This window comes from Podarcis melisellensis (genome assembly GCF_964234715.1).
Source record: "Podarcis melisellensis genome assembly, chromosome: 2".
NCBI classification, from domain to species: Eukaryota; Metazoa; Chordata; class Lepidosauria; order Squamata; family Lacertidae; genus Podarcis; species Podarcis melisellensis.
Window position 1 is genome coordinate 101,099,277 of NC_138529.1, and position 18,687 is coordinate 101,117,963.

An 18,687-nucleotide genomic window follows, 5' to 3' on the forward strand; every position below is an offset into this window, starting at 1 on the left:
GCACAGGTTTTTCCTCCATGGAACTGCAGGTTCCCCTTTAGTCTTACTGTTCCTCTTCAGAAGGCGAATCTACCTAATTCACACTTTCTGAAGCAATGCACAAACAGGAACACAGCCATCCTTCAGAATCTGCATGTGTCTGAATTTTTCAGTGCAGTTCCCCAGCCAAGAAAATAGCAAACAGAAGTGCATATTATTAGGCAAATTCACTTTGCAAAAATGTGCATATGAGGCAAAATTGCATGCAAGGGTCTGTATATTAGGAGAAATTTGCATTAAAGGGGAATATGAATTTTCATGCAGACTTTTTCTTTTTTAAAAAAAATAATAATATTGCAAACTGAGGTGAAAGTTTTGACAGCTAAACTGAAGATTGGAAAAATGAGAAGCTGAGAGAAACTGAAATTGGTAGATTTGTGCATCTCTGCCCACTATGTTACGTTACATCATGCCTTCTCACATGAATGTAAACATCTGCTACACTGTTGCTTGTGCCCCCCCCCCCCAATCCTGCATGGAGCGACCGGTTTGTCTTAAATTGGTGTGAGAGTGATTTCCCAAGCCCGTTATATTTGTCAGCGGCCGTTACTTTTGAAACAGGTATTTCTCTCTCTTTTAAAAAAAATATTTTAAAAAATTTTCTTGTATCCTCATGGCACGGACCATAAAAATAGTAAGTAAGTGGGTGAGAAACATGGATAGCAAACAGTGACAGGTGAAAAATACGAGCTGCTAGATTAACAAAACAGCATTGCCTGCTCTCTTGATATGGTAACACTCAGATGGGTTATCTTCCATGTGAGCTGGTGAATTTCTTAGTATAGTGTTACAGTGGTACCTCGGTTTTTGAACGTCTCTGTTGACAAACGTTTTGGAACTCGAATGCCATAAACCTGGGAGTAAATGATTCTGTTTTCAAACACGCCTCGGAAGTTGAATGGCTTCCGCTGAGTGTATATGTTATTTTCCCCAGTTTTCTCTATTAAATTTGCAGGCTGCCCTTTGCGCCTCAGTTTTTGAACATTTCTGTAATGGTTATATGGGGTTGCTCGTGCGTAAGTTGCCGCCACTCCTGGCTAGGTGGCCTGGTTAAACCTTTCCTGGCTGGACAGCCCCTCACTTTGTGACTGTTCAGTCGCTGGCAGAATCCGACAGTGGGCGTTTCTTCAACCTTTTCCAACATAAAAGTTGTTTGACGCCCAGTCTCCTCCTACTCTCCCTGCGCAGAAGTCTTCTGCGCAGGGAGGGCGTGGGTAGCGGAGGACCTGTGCTCTCCCCACTGGTGTCCAGTGAAGAGTCTCTGAGCCTGTTCTCTGCTTCCCCCATTGGCCCCTCCTCCATCCCTGGTGTTGCGCTGATTTTCTTCCCCAACAGGAGACCTGCCTCTCTCCCTACTTGGCCCCTCTCCAGCATCGTTGTGGAGCCTCGCCTCCTCCTCTCGTTCCGATGGCAGTTCCCTGACAATTTCGGAACTTGAAACGGTCTTCCGGAATGGATTACATTTGAAAACTGAGGTACCACTCTATAGACAGATAGGGAAAGATCCCTTGAGATCCCTGTAGATCTCCAGTAGTGGATCTTGACACTTGTTTGGGGGCTGTAATACTACATGCAGCTTGGGTCTCCAGTGTGGCAACCACGTGGTTTTCATCTGGCACACATTAAGCCTCTGATTCCCACCCACCCATTTGGTCACAAGGCAGTGAGCATGGCGTCCTTTTTTCCTACCCCAATAATTACCTAGACCTGAAGGGAGGAAGTTGGAATATGCTCCTTTTCTTTCAACTCTGTGTTTTTCAAGGCTCATCACTAATTCTACTGAATGCAGTGTTTACTCAGATCCCTTGTAAAAGTGGGGTCTCTCTCTCTCTCTCTCTCTCTCTCTCTGATTGTGTGTGTGTGTTTGTATGGTTTCATTAAAACGGGCTTTTTCAGTGACATGTTCCCCCATTTGTGGAATTTGCTCCCCAGGGAACCACGTCAAACACCATCATTGTCAGTTTTTAGGTACAAGGCTAACATATTTTTATTCCATTTGTGGTGGTTAAATTGGCAAATACTGTGGTGCTCTTCTCTTAGCGAGGTGGGGTAAGACTTGTCCTTTTATTGTAACATTGGGCAAGCAATTTAGGCATTTTGTATTGTACGTAGCGTGCTCTGGTCCATGGGGTCACGAAGAGTCGGACACGACTAAACAACTCAACAACAACAAATTGTACGTGGGTTATTGTTTCTTTGGAATGGAATTTTAATTCACCTAACCTGTTTATATTCTACCTGGTTATGTCTGTTAGAGGCCTTTTTTAAAAAAATGACTACCAAATGCATAAAACAACAAAAACAACATACTTTTTCTTGTTCTGCCTCTCTGTAGGGGTGGGGCTGTCCTGGGTGACAGAGCCTATGACCCTCGCTTAAAACTCCAAATGCATCCACAGGCCTTAAAGAAGTTGGCGACTCCTGTAGCATGGTGGAAAGATATCACTTCAGTCACAGAATTACTTAGGTGGCTTTATGCAAGCCATTATCTCGCTTTTCATCAATATTCAGATATTATGAAGGGGTTGCTGTTAGGAAGTCCATGTATGAGTCCATGTAAGTGAGGGTGTTTACCTGAAAGTGCTGTTCTGACACTGATACATTTAAAACTGTATGCGGTATGCATTCTGTGGTCCTGAGGATTCATTCCCAAGTGGTGCATAAGCTCAAGGCAGCCCTGCATAAAGAAGCCTCCATTGTGCAACATTAATCTATGGCCGACCTTAAAGTTTAGTATATTTCACACCAGGGCGATTAGGAACACCCACAGTTTTGTTCGATGCATGTTTTAAGAGTGTTTTGTTACATGTTCCTTTCGCTTCCCAATGCTGATAAATATTGCACTCAAAATAGCCACCTAACTGGAGAGAAAATATTCTTTCCAGCATGCTGTGTATGGATTATGGGGGGAAGTTGCAGTTCTCCTAGTTGTAAGAGATGTCTAATTACCGTGGTGAACAAACAGCCCCGTATATTCAACAGAAGTGCAGCTTTCCCCCCGCAACAATGAAAGCAAGATGTGCTGTTCCTGGGAGAAGGAAGAAGAGCTGCAGAGTAACCTGAGGCCATTTTTCTGACTGTAGCCAGGCAGTTTTGCTTCAGGGTACTGCTTTTGTTATCTCCCCTTGCGCCCTCTGAGAATGAAAGCGTACAGCGAAGCTTCCAAGAGAGAACTACCTGTTTGAGCGAGATTCGGTAGCTGAAGGAAGTTTCTATTGATGGATAGGAAAAGGAGCTGCTCCGTCATCACTAAAACAATGTCTGCTCAATGGACCCGCTGTGATTGCTGAAGGCTTCTCTCCTCTATCCTAGTTTAGCAACAAAAGGTTACACGAGGAGTCCTAGAGTCGAACCTCAGGTGGGTGCCCTGCACACGCTTTCAGATGAATGGTCTGCTCTCTCCACCCTTGTACTAAAGCCAGATTTTGCCAGCAAAGGAAATCCCTGTTCATGTTAGATCCTGCTGAGAAGCAAATAGTTGTTTGGGGATTTAAGCCTCATTACATTCTGTTTGAAAAACACGGCTCACCTTGATGACCAAAGAATTAATCCATGTTACGGTTGACTCATCCACCCCCACCCCCAATTCCCCCCCCCATTCAATTCACAGACAAATTGGGGACAGGTTCAGTAATTGGGGTGGTGCAAACTAGGAATCAGCAAATGCATCAGTTTCGGTTTCCCTCAGTTTCTTCTTTTCCCAATCCACATTTCTGCATCAGCTGGCAATTATTATTATTATTATTTTTAAAAAACAGTCCTCGTTAAAATTAAACATACATTTTTGACAGCTTTTTAGTGCACATTGCTCCTAATATAGACATCTTTGTTAGTATGCACCTTTTGCAAGAAAGCATTTTTATTTTTTTATTTTTTAAAAATTTTATTGGAATTTTATTTATAACATAGCATAACCCCCCCACCCCCAGTACACAAATCCACCCTCATTAAACATGAACATAACATACAATGAGCATAACTCAGCAATATAAGCAACCATATAAAAGACTTCCTTTATCCTGTATCTGGCTTCCTTATTTACTTCTTATAAACTGTTTCCTTTATGAATAATTATTAAGATTTTTCTAGTTATAACTTAAATACCCCCAAAGTCTCCCGCAGACATTAATCGAAACAAGTCCAGGTATGTATTTTAGGGCACTGTTTTGTGAAGTATTCTCTGCATTTCCCTCATGCTTTTTGAAACTCTTGTCTAGTGTTATTTTTACCAACTCCTTACACACACACACACACACACACACACACACACTGTTGCAAAATTCAGAGAAGGGTGAATTTCAAAGAATGGCTGCACTTTGGATTCTGCACTGTCCTGGGAAGTGCCGATTAGGTTGGTTCTCATTAAAATGAACTGAGCCAAAATTCTTCCCCCATCCCTACTGCAAACAAGGATGGATTACAGCCTACCTACAGTGCTAGCATCCTTTCCCCACTGCTTCTGTCCCCATCCCCCTGGTGCTTTTTCCAGGCAGGAAACTCACTCTGGTGCCTCTCCGGAAACCAACTCAGAGTGAAAACAGAAACAGGAAGCAATAATACTAATAATACTAAACAGTGGTGCCCAACAGCAGTGGGGAGAGTCACAGCACTTGCAGCAACAGCAGCAAAAAGAGTGAAGAAACACACACCGAGGGATTTGGGGAAGCATTCCACACCACCCCAGCCCTCTGAAATGTAAGCTTTGGAAAACTCAGGAGAATTCTGTTTAATAATAATAATAATAATAATCCTGTGACATATTAGCTTTCACTGCATAGGGCAAGGGGGTGATATTCTACCATCCACAGAACAGTACATTCTCATTCCTTAGTATTTTTGCCTAGTTCTCTCTATTATTACGTGAACAGCTACAGCTGGCGATTGCTGCCAAGGTACGCACTCTGCATAAGGAGCTTGAAATCTCGAAAGCTTGACCTTTGCCGCTGACACGGCCAAGACGTCGTTGTGGCTGCTTTTCAGTCTCTGCAACTGGAAGAGTTGTGACAGTGTGTTGGGAAGTCACATGATATCTGTCGTAAATGTACAGCGACGGAATGAAGGTGATGTTTTACTGCAGTACTTAACACTTGGCACTAAGTAGGAGTTGATTAGGCAGGAAATAGACAATGAATTAATTTGAGCAAATTACAAGGGGATTAGTAGTGGATGTAGTTTTATGTCACAAGTGGAACATGATAGAGATGCTTACCCGGGAACGGGAGTGAAACAGGCCTGCTTCGGTGTGTTTATATAGCTTTTATTGTACTACGTGTGCTTCTGAGAGCAAAAAAGTAAAAGAAAATAGAAAATACTCTGGATTTTTAGATAGGCTCTATGATTCAAGAGTGATCTACTCAAGGGCAGACCACTTTGTTGTCGGTTGAGGCAAATTCTCAAACCTCATTCATTTCAGGACAGCTTTTTGTCTAGATGCCCAGAGAAGTGATTGGTACTTGCCGATGACTGAAAAGGAGAAGAAAGTACTGAAGTCAGGGAGAACTTAAATAGAATAGAAGACTGGAACACAACACACTAATCCTGTTATTAAAAACACAAATACATGCGAGCACACAGAGAACTTATGCATGATTCAGACCTGCCTTGTGTACAGGTTTTAAATTGCACCTCATCTAGCTGATAAATCTAGTTTGTCAATTGTTTCTGGTTCGTTTAACCTCAGCAGTTTTGTTTTTTGTTTTGCACATTGCTACTAGTAATTAAGCATCCAAGAGCTCAGTTGCTAGATCAAAGCCAAGCAAACAGCTTGGTTCCTCTGCAGGTTTTTGCTGCTCCCTCAAAAGAATCTGGTTCCTCAAATTTCCTACCAGGGAAGCAAGATTTAACTATCAAATGCGACAAGTTAGGGTCTTTTCAGATGGGAGGGTTCCTCAACACCCACAAATTCTGCAAATCCTGGTGTGGATAGCAGCTAACCTTGCTGGCCTTAGATATTAAGGGAAAACTTAGAATTGCAACTCTGTTCAGCACTGGAGTTCCTCCTCCTCCTCCTCCATGGCACACAGAGGTTGTTGGTGATAGAATGATGCCCTCTTTGGGACTCTCCTTTCTGAAGCCACTGCTTCCTGTTACCCAGGACCAACTCAAGACATTTTTGCACCTGAGGTGAACCACAAAAAGTGCCTTCCTCCCCACCATGGGAAAAGGAGTGAGTGAAGATTTGCATCAGGAACACTATCATCTATCTATCTCTATCATCTATCTATCTATCTATCTATCTATCTATCTATCTATCTATCTATCTATCTATCTATCTATCTATCTATCTATCATCTATCTATCTATCTATCTATCTATCTATCTATCTATCATCTATCTATATCTATCTATCTGTCTCTCTATCTATCTATCTATCTATCTATCTATCTATCTATCTATGAAGAGTGCAGCAATTTTCTTTTTTGTGATCGGTGAAGAATTCCTCTTGTTCTCACCTTCATCTGCTAATGGACAGCAGTCTTGTCTTTGGGGGCAAATCCAGTCATCCCATCTGTGGAAAAATGGGTAGTCTCCTTCTCCAGGTCTTTTCTACCTCTTCTCTAGGTATCCGATAACTGGACTGGATAAAGAGGGGCATCCCTGAGGACAGTCAAAACTCTTGGTTTCTCAGCCCCCCCTTTTTTTGCATAGCCAGGACGTGACCTTGTATGTTCGCTTGGAATAACACCGAATGACAAAGCAAAGGAAACGCTCAGGACCGCTGGGGACCTCTAAGCTGAAGTTGCTTTTACCGAAGCTGTTCTCCCACTTCAGAAGTAACGAACATTCCTGTGACAGAGTGTAATTTTTGTTTGAAGGGAGAAGCATTAAACGGCCCGTGGAAGTGTGGCTCAGCATATTTCATATAAATCTTGCAAGGGGAAGGAGTTAGGATGGGGTTTTCCGGGGGGGAGGGCTTAGAAGCAAATTTGCCGCTTATCTGCAAGGGTGGGGGAGAAGCTGGCTTTAGAACGGCTCACAGACGAAGCAGCAGAAATTTATCTTAGCTAAAGAGCTGGAACGCAGCCCAGGAGGATGCAATGCTTATTGTGCTAAAATAGGTGTGCTATCCTGAGGGCTTCTTGTCAATGGCTTTGGCAGCTCGAGAGACTGGCACCAACAGTGTCTTAAGCTGCTTGCCAGGCACAGATTCCCAGCAGCAAATTTGCTTGTGGGCTGAGTCTTGTTCCACAAGCATGGTACAGATCAGCTCTCCTGGATGTCTCTTCAGGAGCCTAGGCTGGAGAGCAGTCGGAGCAGGGCCTAAGCCCAAACCTAAGCACAGCTTCTTGCCCCCAAGCCAGACACAGTCCCATCAGCCATGATTTATTGAGGTTCCTCTTTTTTTGCGGGCACTGAAGTAAAAACAGGATGTTTCAGGCCCACAGAGGGCACTATATATATATCCTGTGTTCAGCTTAAAAGGTAAAGGGACCCCTGACCATTAGGTCCAGTCGTGGCCGACTCTGGGGTTGTGGCGCTCATCTCGCTTTATTGGCTGAGGGAGCCGGCGTACAGCTTCCGGGTCATGTGGCTAGCATGACTAAGCCGCTTCTGGCAAACCAGAGCAGCGCACGAAAACGTTGTTTACCTTCCCGCTGGAGCAGTACCTATTTATCTACTTGCACTTTGACGTGCTTTCGAACTGCTAGGTGGGCAGGAGCAGGGACTGAGCAACGGGAGCTCACCCCATCATGGGGATTCGAACCACCGACCTTCTGATCGGCAAGTCTAGGCTCTGTGGTTTAACCCACAGTGCCACCCGCGTCCCCCTGTGTTCAGCTTGGTGGGCCATAAATAGGTGATTTGGGTGGTTTTACTGTGTCTTTTGAACTTTTGGTGCGGGGAGTTGCTTTGAGTTTACCTTATTAAGAAAAGTATTTCTTAGTAGGTGAAACTGGTGCGGTGCTTTCAATAGTGTGTCATCGTTATAGCAATTTTTGTTATACCCTGTCATTTCCTGCTGCTGTTTTAGAGTAAGGCTGCAAGGGGTATTTTAAGGGGTTCATTTAGAGCTTTATCTTTGCAGCTAACTGCCTTGAGGTTTCTGGAGGAAGGATGGGATAGCAGGTACCAAGAAAAGCCTCTGACTAAGACCTTGATAATTGCTGCCAGTCTGAGTAAGCAATACTGAGCTTGATTAACAAAATGCTTGACCTGGCATGAGGCAGTTTGCTGTATTCTTAGAAGACTCAAATTGCCCTTGTAAACATTCAGACATCACTGAGAGCCGGGGCACAAAATCAGCTAAGGGTATACATCCCAAAGGTGGCTTTGATGTGACTTGCCTACAATGAATGGTGCTGTTTTCAGGTGATAGGCGGACCTGTTGCCATTGACAGCCTGGTGGTTTGACAGAGATTATCAAGGAAGCACACTTCTTGCTGAAAGCAGCGTCTTTGATATTGTGCTAAGAGAAATTCACAATCTGTGGTCAGAATAAATTATGTGCAGTGGTTATGTGCATGTGCATAATTAGTACCTCCAAGACAAATTATTATGAGAGCCAAGGAGCTGTGTGAGAGGGAAAGGGATTTGCTGAGAAAACAAATAGATCATCTGCCTGTTCAGTCCAAATATATTCCCTTGAAAGCAGGGGCAGCTAAATTGTGGTGGTGTTGGACTCCAACAACTCATCTCAGCCCGAGCCAGCACAGTCAATGGCCATAAGGCAAATACTAGCTTCATAAGAGGGATTTACCTCTTGATCAAAGGAGGGGAAGAAAATATGACCTTTAAAGCCCAATATGGCCTCGGCCCAGTATACCTGAAGGAGCATCTCCACCCCCATCACTCACCCTGGACACTGAGGTCCAGCTCTGAGGGTCTTCTGCTGGTTCCCTCCCTGCGAGAAGCAAAGTTACAGGGAACCAGGCAGAGGGCCTTCTCAGTAGTTATGCCCTCCCTGTGGAACACCCTCCTGTCAGATGTCAAGAAAATAGACTTTTAGACTGACTTATCTGACTTTTAGAAGACATCTGAAGGCAGCCTTGTTTAGGGAAGTTTTTAAGGATTGATGTTTTTATTACGTTTTCAGATATGTTGTAAGCCACCCAGAGTGGCTGGGGAAACCCAGGCAGATGGGCAGGGCATTATTATTATTATTATTAATATTATTATTATTATTATTATTATTATTATTATTATTATTATTAAAAAATAAAATTCCTTCCAAATCTGCTTTGATCCACATAATCAGTACACATACACATCCCATCTGATGCCAGCTGCATTTTTTTTAAATGTGCAAGTTAAATGGACGAGACCTTTGATATAATGTCTAATTTGGCTCTCAGATATGTTTATCTCTTGAGTTGTCCCAGCTTCTTGCCAGTTTGTGGCTCCAGAACCACAGGAACCCCCAACTACAGCCTCGGTCCTCTCTCCTGCACTGCCCCAACCTTCTACCTAGTTAGGGGGCTTGCTCAGCTTCATCCGCTGTTTCTCATTGGCAGATGCCTTCCTACCAGACATCAAGCAGCCTGCAAAAGCACTGACCTCCTTTTGCACCAGGTCCGGGGAAGAGTCTACGGCCACAGGAGCGTGTGGTGCCTTTTTGACAGGCTCAGTGCTTTCCGCAAAGTTCACGTTTGGCGATCGGCGCATTCACGCTTCGCATGGTATGGCTGTGCAGTTGCCATGGTGATGTTGATGTTGTCTGTGGATAATGCACAGAATTAAAAGTGCTGCTCCCTCATTGTAAAGCCTCAATAATCTTGCGTCTGTTCAGTTTCAAACAGCCCGTGTTAACAGGGGAGTTTAATTTAGCATGTTAATAAAACCTTGCCAAAGCCATCAGGCCTCTCATCTCCCATAAAGAATACCTATCATTCCCCCCTCCTTTTCTTTTTTTAGACATAATAATGTCCACAAAGAGCCATTTCTGAAATACCTGTGTTAAGAGGCGAGCTCTTGATTCTTCTGCTCCTTAGGAAAGTGGTTACCAGAGCAATGCTGGATAGATGCACTTTTAGAACCACCATCTTGAGAAAGAGGCATTTCCCTTCCCTTTGTTTAATTCGGGAAGTGCTCAGTCTCATGAATGAGAGTTCTGTGCTTTGAACATGCAGCAGAAGAACCCTAGAAGCAAACTCCCCTGTCATTTCCTCCATTCAAGGGCCATTGGCCTTTTCTGATATCTGATCATTTTAGACAAGCCTTTATGCAGGGAACTTGCTGGATAGCCAGAGGACTACAGATGCACTCCGTGCAAGGCAGTCTGGAGTTAGCCTTAACATCTGTTAAGATAAGAACCAATTAATCAAGATTGATACTAGGCAACGTGGACTAATTTAAACTCGTTTGTTAATGCAGCTGAAACAGAGAGCACGAGAAGGAGCGCTCATCAGTGAAATTAAGAGCAAAATGGTTACCTATTATGTAAGATGGGGGACGGCATCATTTACAGTGATGTTGACAAAATGTGTATATGCAAGCATGCGTTACATGGAGTTTCGCATGCAAGCATTATTGCATTTGTGGTTGTAGACAAGGCACCGGAAGAACTCTGGAGGAAAAGAATGGTGAAAATGCAAGGAATTAAAGCATCACAGCTCATCTTCTCTTTATGAATAAATGTAAGGCCTTGTGAATGACATTATGGGCCTTTTTAGATTTATTGTTCCTGGCTTAATAAGCTAAAATAGATAGATAGATAGGTAGATAGGTAGATAGATAGATGATAGATGATAGATAGATAGATGATAGATGATAGATGATAGATGATAGATAGATAGATAGATAGATAGATGATAGATAGATAGATGATAGATAGATAGATAGATGATAGATAGATAGATAGATAGATGATAGATAGGTCTCCCCCCCCCAGAAAAGCAGACAAAACAGAAGGAATAATAAGGGACCCCCCGCGCCCCAAATATAGATAGAAAACGGCAATGTACAATAAAGTTGTACAGAGAAAGTAACTTGGTTTTTGGAATTAAAGTGTCATTCAAACTAGCTTTGCGGCAATTGGACTCCTTGGGCCATTCCTAATTTTCTCTAGCCAAGGTGCGAACACCTTTGCGTAGGGTAAAGGCATTGCCACCCCTGTCAATGCCCCACTAGTGTATACACAAACAGAAACGAATCTGAAATAAATGAAGCTGTGCTGATGTGAACAGCTGGGGAGGGGAAGAACTGGGAAACAGGTTGGGTGTTGGGAACAACTTCACTGAGCTCTATGGCGGTCATGTGAATGCACTCCAAGATGATAACCTTGTCATTCGTTTCCATTCGTTTTAATGAATGGGGGGTGCAGGGGAGGGGGAAAGATTCAGTGGTGTCTGGCCACTTTTCTCCATTCTCCCCCAAGATTTCTGGGCTCGATGCATGGAGAGCGAACATACTCTTCGTTTACGTATGCCTCTGAAGTAACGGCTTGTAACATTAAAGAGTCTTTCTGTCTACCTTGTGAGTGTCATGTTAACTCTGGTGTGGAGCTTCGTGATTGCCTTTGATGTGCCTTGATCTTCTTTCTCTTGCTTTCCATCCTGAACCATGTTTTATTCAAGTGAAGTGGAAGTTATTGACTCCTTCTGTAGTTTTGTTGCTAAGGCACCCCATGGAGAACATAAAAAATTATTTGGCCTCCATGGATAAGTTTCATGAGTCACCCCGATGTAAAAATATTGTTGGTTCTCGTTGGCTCCTTGGACCCTTAGGCTGAAGGTGATATTTAGATTTGTGATAATATTATAGGGTTGTGGGGAAAAAGATAAATTATAAGGCCATTGTTTGAAGTCATTGCAAAGCCTTCTAAACTCTTCTCCTGCACCCTCAAGTGTACTTTTGGGAAAGGACGTCATCTGTTTTGGGTTGTGTTGATTGGAGGGTCATAGCTTTGCGGCAGAGGAGGTACTTTGCATGCAGAGGGTCGCAGTTTTGAATCCAGGCATCTCCAGGTAGCGTTGGGAGAGAAGCCTTGTCTGAAGTCCTGGAGAGCCAATCAGTGCAGATGATACTGAGCAAGATGCACCAATGGTGTCACTCAGTATAAGGCGGCTTCCTATGTTCATAACACGTAAGAGGAAAGTGAGGCCACACTAACTACCCCCTCCATCTCACAACACCTGTCCACCCTCATCCCCACCAACTGCATGTTCATAGTTCCATGTCTGAAGGCTTCCCCTTGACCAACATTAGTGTGGGGAAGGGCGTTAGTGATGTACACATGACACTGAGGCTAGCTAGCTAGGCTCTCCTCACATGTCATTCAACATGTCAACTGAATGACAGAGAGCTTCTGCCTTTAACACCAGGGGCTGACGTGCCCTTTTCTGTGGCTGTTTTTAGAATTCATTGCAGCAGGGCCGGCCCAGCCATTATGCAAGGTGAGAGCACTGCCTCAGGCGGCAGAAGCCCCCAGGTTAGCACTCCCGTGGGTGTCCCGCCTCTGCCGCCAGCAGTGAAGAAGCAACACTTCCTTTTCTGCCATTTTGGGGTGAGATCATGTCCATTTGGGGTGGGATTTCTCCAGTGCTATTTTTCTAGGAAAAGGGGTGCCGGAACTCACCATGAATGCTTCCCTTGTTCTCTTATCCCACTGGAGGGGTGCCAGAACTGAGTTCCTGTGAGTTCCAGCTGAAAAGCAAAGCCCTGGATTTTGCTCCCAAATGGCGTGTTCTGACTCGAAATTGGTTCTGATGGCAGTGACGCTTCTTTGCCAGATGCAGATGTGGCAGGGCATGCAGCAGCGGCAGAGTGTGTGGCGACAGGTATGATGGCAGCAGGGCAGGGCTACACTTCCCATTTTGCTTCAAGAGGTGAAACGGGGCATGCCTTCCCTTTCTTGCATTCTTCACAAAAAGGGATACGCTTCATCGTTGTTGAGAATGTAAGCATCCCATTTATGAAGCACACTTTATGCTGACACTCAGAGCTCGTTCTAGTTGGTCCTAGCAGGCAGAGACAGGGAGGGTTAAGGTGGTTCACAACAGATGCTTCTTCTTAGAATAAACCTAGTTTTATTTGAAGATTGCCCCTCGGTTTAAGGAATATGAATTAAGCAGAACATGACATGGTGCCAGGATTAAAGTACCAAGTGCGGCTTCAAATCAAACCGTCTGCTTATCTCCCTTCTCGTCATCAATCTGCTAACTTCTTATATTTCTCAGCTTTATTTGTCCTCTCAAGATTCTGAAACATCACAGTACATGAGAGCTTTAGATTTCTATGGAATCTTTAAGTGCTTCATCTCTGCGGCTTGCTAACTTCTTCACAATAGTCTTTGATTCAGAGATGAACAGAAAGTGGCTGCAGTCCTGAGTCTTACAGGACTGGAAGCTGTTGATGTTTTTGAAAGCCAGCAGGCAAGCTAGGCTGAGAGACACAGCTATGAAGAGGTTTTCCTTGCAAAGTAAAGTGAAACTTGGGAGAAGGAGGGAGAGAGAAATTTTGTAGGAAGGCAACGCGAAGGTGAGTCACCTGAATAATTTTATATTGCAAGTCTCTTTGAGACTTCATATTTCATAAACAAAAGTGACTAATAAGCCCTAATAACAATATTTTAAACAGACTTCATGCTGTCCTTACAGGCAGTCAAGAGATCCCATCATAACACATCAGAGTGTAATTAGCATTAAAAATCTAAAGCTGCTAAACAGATTACTGGAAGGCGTAGGGATCAGTTTAGACAAAGCAGTTACACTGAGGCAGGGAACTGAAATGGCTGGCAAAGTACTCAGACTTTAGGTTTAGATACAAGTTTCAGGGACTCATGAAGAGGTGGGGTTTACAAGCCCCCCAAATTATTCTCCCCCTCAGGTTAAAATCTGAGCCAGAGAAGAACCTCCCTGTTCTCACCAAGCCCAGCCCTCAATGCCCCTTTCCCTTGCCTGGCACATGGTGGGGGCAGAGCAGAAACTGCATGCACAGAGGGAGAAGAATGAGAGACGCCTGTCATATTCATCCCTCTTTGTCTCCTGGTTAGGGCAAAAGGCTCCCCAAAAACTATGGGAGATGCAGTGAGTTGATTGCCATTTTCGTAATTTTATATAATCTTACTATTGTAGACGTTTCATAATACAGCACTGCACTGCACATTAGAACATTTAAATAGATTTAAATAAGCCTTTTCTTAACTTGAAGAAGCTTCTGTAGAAATCTGTCAATGCATTTTGAGCGGGAGTAATTTTTTATCAGCCTATATCTATGTTTTCTTTGAAAGCTCAAATAGCATGTTTGCTAAGGGCAAATACAATTATTTTAGGATATACTGCAAACTTTGCTTATGTGCCAGAAAGGAAGAAAAAGAACATGAAAGTGACATTTTCTGAATTACCCACCAAATGAGTAGTTAAATACAATCTTGGTGTAGCAAATAGAATCTTCCGAGATGACGTACATTACAGTGTGAGAGTTTCTTTAGGCATTTTGTAAGTGATATTGGAAAGATTATCTTTCCTAAGTGCTGATAATGCATGGTAGGTTTATGTCTTTATTGCTTGCTGACAATGTCTTATTATTACTACATAAATTTGCTTTTACTCCTAATTAAACTTTCAAAAAGTAGTTAAGCTTGTCCTTTCGGAAGATGAAACATTTGTGTGTACGCAGTGTCTCACAGAGTGATGCACGTGCAAAAATAATTATCGAAAGGAAACATCTATTGATAAAGTGCCATATGGCCTTGGCACAACTCTAGATGATCTTACAAAGACTTGTGTGTTTGTCAGAGGAAAACGTCTATCCTTAAACATAGCATTTGTCCTTGTTCTGCATGCTAACACATGACAGTCGGTGTGGCACAACAAAGTGTTGGACTGGGACTCTAGGAAAGGCAGGCTCAAACCCCTATGGAGGCAAGATGCTCACAGGGTACCCTTGCACCAGTCACACACACACCAACAAAGGTTTGATGTGAGAAGAAGAAGAAGAAGAAGAAGAAGAAGAAGAAGAAGAAGAAGAAGAATAGTAGTAGTAGTAGTAGTAGTTTGGATTTGATATCCCGCCTTTCACTCCCTTTAAGGAGTCTCAAAGCGGCTAATATTCTCCTTTCCCTTCCTCCCCCACAACAAACACTCTGTGAGGTGAGTGGGGCTGAGAGACTTCAGAGAAGTGTGACTAGCCCAAGGTCACCCAGCAGCTGCATGTGGAGGAGCGGAGATGCGAACCCGGTTCACCAAATTACAAGCCTACCGCTCTTAACCACACTGAGGACCAAACAGGGAGGGGAGGGAATCTTTGGAGAAAAGGTATGATATAGATCAGGTACACCACCTTGCTCCCATGACAGTGGGTGCCGGGGTGTGCTGACGTCACCGTGGGGTGCATAAATGTGACGTTAGCATGCCCCTGGCATGCTGACATTGCTCACACATGTCTTGGAAGCGTGCTGATATGTGCATACCCCACGGCATGTGTGTGATGCAGAGTAGAATTTTTTTGGGTGGAGGGGCCGGCCCCTTCACTGGAAATTTGTGGGTGCCCAGGCCCCCATGGCTCCGCATAGATGGTGCCTATGATAGAATAAACAACTTAACAAACAACACATGGTTTGTAAAGGAACAATTAAAATGACGAGGAACTGTCACATAGAGCAGTTGGACTATTCAGGACAGACAAAAGAAAGTACAGTGGTACCTCGGGTTACATACTTAATTTGTTCTGGAGGTCCATTCTTAACCTGAAACTGTTCTTAACTTGAAGCACCACTTTAGCTAAAGGGGCCTCCCACTGCTGCTATGCCGCTGCTGCATGATTTCTGTTCTCATTCTGAAGCAAAGTTCTTAACCTGAGGTAATATTTCTGGGTTAGTGGAGTCTGTAACCTGAAGCGTATGTAACCTGAGATACCACTGTACTTCTTCAAGCAGCCCGTAGTTAAAATATTCCTACAAGAAGTAGTGATGGTGCCAACCTGGATGGTTTTAAAAGGACATTAGGCAAATTCATGGAGGGCAAGGCTATTAATGGCTACTAGATGCAATGGATATGTTCTCCCTCCCCTGTTGGATGCAGAAGAGTATGCTGGATTCGATGAGCCACTGGCCTGATGCAGCAGGTTCTTCTTACGTTCTTAAGAAACTTGAGCATGAGAGCAACCTTCTGCCTGCTCTCTATCATTAGAATATCTGTATTTTGTATTTGATCTTTATTTCCGAGCGGCACCTGAACTCGAGTCCCCCAGCAGTGAAACATTGCCGCTTTCCTCAAGTCAATGTGTTAATGAAGCCTGCATTCAAGCCCTTCCGGGTGCCACAGAAATTGAAGCAGAAGTAATAGTCTTGCTGAATCCGTCAAGTTCAGACAAGTTTGAGATATTCCTTCCTAATGAATTCTTTCACTTAGTTGTGCTCATTATCAGTTTCAGAAATAATCAGATGGTATTCACACTGGGGGTATAATTCCTTTGCAGAGTGGTCCAATTTCAGAATGTTTCTAGACTCCTCGTCACAAAAAAAGATAGTGTAGAATTGGTGGTGGGGGTGGAAATACAGAAAAGAGCAAACAAAATAACCAGGAGGCTGCAATAACAATGTTACTAGGGGAAGAATTCTGCATCCTCCTGTTACGATGGTTCCATCAATGCAAATATTTCTGCTTCTCAGACCAAACTATCCCCCCTCCTTCCCCAGTGCTGTTCTGGGGTTCTGCTGAACCCCACAGTTGATTTGGAGTAAGTGCAACGAGGAGGTAAAGGCCCCATTGCACTAGTTTTATGGTGTAGTAATGGGTACAAAAGGGTGGTGCGGTGGTCTAAACCACTGAGCCTCTTGGGCTTGCTGATCAGAAGGTCGGCGGTTCGAACCTCTGCGACAGGGTGAGCTCCTGTTGCTCAGTCCCAGCTCCTGCCAACCTAGCAGTTCGAAAGCATGCCAAAAAGTGCAAGTAGATAAATAGGTACCGCTCCGGCGGGGAGGTAAATGGCGTTTCCATGCTCTGCTCTGGTTTCGGTGTTCCATTGCACCAGAAGCGGTTTAGCCACATGACCTGGAAAAACTGTCTGTGGACAAACGCCAGCTCCCTTGGCCAGTAAAGCGAGATGAGCGCCGCAACCCCAGAGTCGTCTGCGACTGGACTTAACTATAGTCAAAACAAAAAAAATTCCTTCCAGTAGCACCTTAAAGACCAACTAAGTTAGTTCTTGGTATGAGCTTTCGTGTGCATGCACACGAAAGCTCATACCAAGAACTAACTTAGTTGGTCTTTAAGGTGCTACTGGAAGGATTTTTTTTTGTTTGGACTTAACTGTCAGGAGTCCTTTACCTTTACCTTTTAATGAGTGCAAAAATGCATATTGTTATAGGTTTCTGATGAGAATTTTCACCAGGTGGGAAAGTGATTCACTACCTGCATTTGCATGTTATATGTCACTTAAAGGGAACAGACTCCTGCCAGAAGGGTAGCCTAACCCCTGTGATTTCAGACGACCTTGCTTCCAGCTCTTTGGATTTGAGAGATTCTATGCCGGCCTGGGATGCTTTCGCACTTTAATGAGAGCAGCCCTTTGTGATACATGGAGCCAGCTTTGCAATAACCATATTTACACCAAACCCTGGTTTCCCAAAGGTGGAATATTTCCCCTCTAAGAGTTTATTTTGATGGGCATGTTATATGTGAAGACATTTTGTTGCAAGTAGATTTACATGGTTCAGTGCTTGGTTTTGCTTCTAGATGCTCTGCTGGGAGTTTTACTCGTATGCCAGGTCTTGTTTTTAGGCTTGTTGGCTGTCAGAATAATAGCAGCGGTAGTATATTAAGAAATATATCCTAGTTCATCTTCATTTCCCTTTAATATTGGCAGTTTGGGCCAGAGCCAAAGCCTGTTGAAGTTATTGCTTTCCGATTTGGCCTTACAGGACACAGAGGCCCAGAACTTCTGATCTCTATTATTGTCTCTTTTTTAACTGATGACTCCAGGCGAGCCATTTATTTTTATGCTATCATTCATATTTAGTTTCGGTACCTTGATTCTAAACACGTTGGCTTGGATCCTAGTTAAATTAAACTCAAGTTGACAAAAGGAAAGTTTTTTCCCCAGCCACCTGCGCCCCCAGAAAGCCTCCTGGGGTTGGGGAGAGTTGCTCCAAATTGTTCATAGCTTCTGCATCAACTTCTTTTGTGATAAATGGCAGGGAGAAGGGAAAAGCTATGTTTAAACACACACACATATGGCCCTGCTGCATTATGGGACGCTTTATTTTTTGAAATGTAGTATGACTAAAATGTGTTAGTAGTTTTTGCAATTATTTGAGGATATGGGGGGGGGGGAGTTTGTCAGTTTGTCCATAAAGTGGGCTATCAGCATTAAAACTCCTGTATTGCCTTTAAGGTCCGTATAGTTAAAGCCATGGTTTTCCCAGTAGTGATGTATGGAAGTGAGAGCTGGACCATAAAGGTGGCTGATCGCCAAAGAATTGATGCTTTTGAATTATGGTGCTGGAGGAGACTCTTGAGAGTCCCATGGACTGCAAGAAGATCAAACCTCTCCATTCTGAAGGAAATCAGCCCTGAGTGCTCACTGGAAGGACAGATCCTGAAGCTGAGGCTCCAATACTTTGGCCACCTCATGAGAAGAGAAGACTCCCTGGAAAAGACCCTGATGTTTGGAAAGATGGAGGGCACAAGGTGAAGGAGACGACAGAGGACGAGATGGTTGGACAGTGTTGTCGAAGCTACCAGCATGAGTTTGACCAAACTGTGGGAG

General features: G+C 43.8%; 1 protein-coding gene across 5 annotated transcripts in view; it reads left to right on the forward strand.

Moving 5' to 3' along the window:
* The window catches only part of FHIT (fragile histidine triad diadenosine triphosphatase), a 1,051,187-nt gene that overhangs the window by 343,425 nt on the left and 689,075 nt on the right, over positions 1 to 18,687 (forward strand). The window contains exon 1 of one of the 5 annotated variants that reach the window (XM_081903439.1): positions 4,654 to 4,734. The exons of the other annotated variants lie outside the window; for them this stretch is intronic. The gene's annotated coding sequence lies outside the window, so the exon portion shown is untranslated. Of the gene's footprint in view, positions 1 to 4,653; positions 4,735 to 18,687 lie in introns of those variants that run through there. 5 annotated transcript variants of the gene reach the window in all.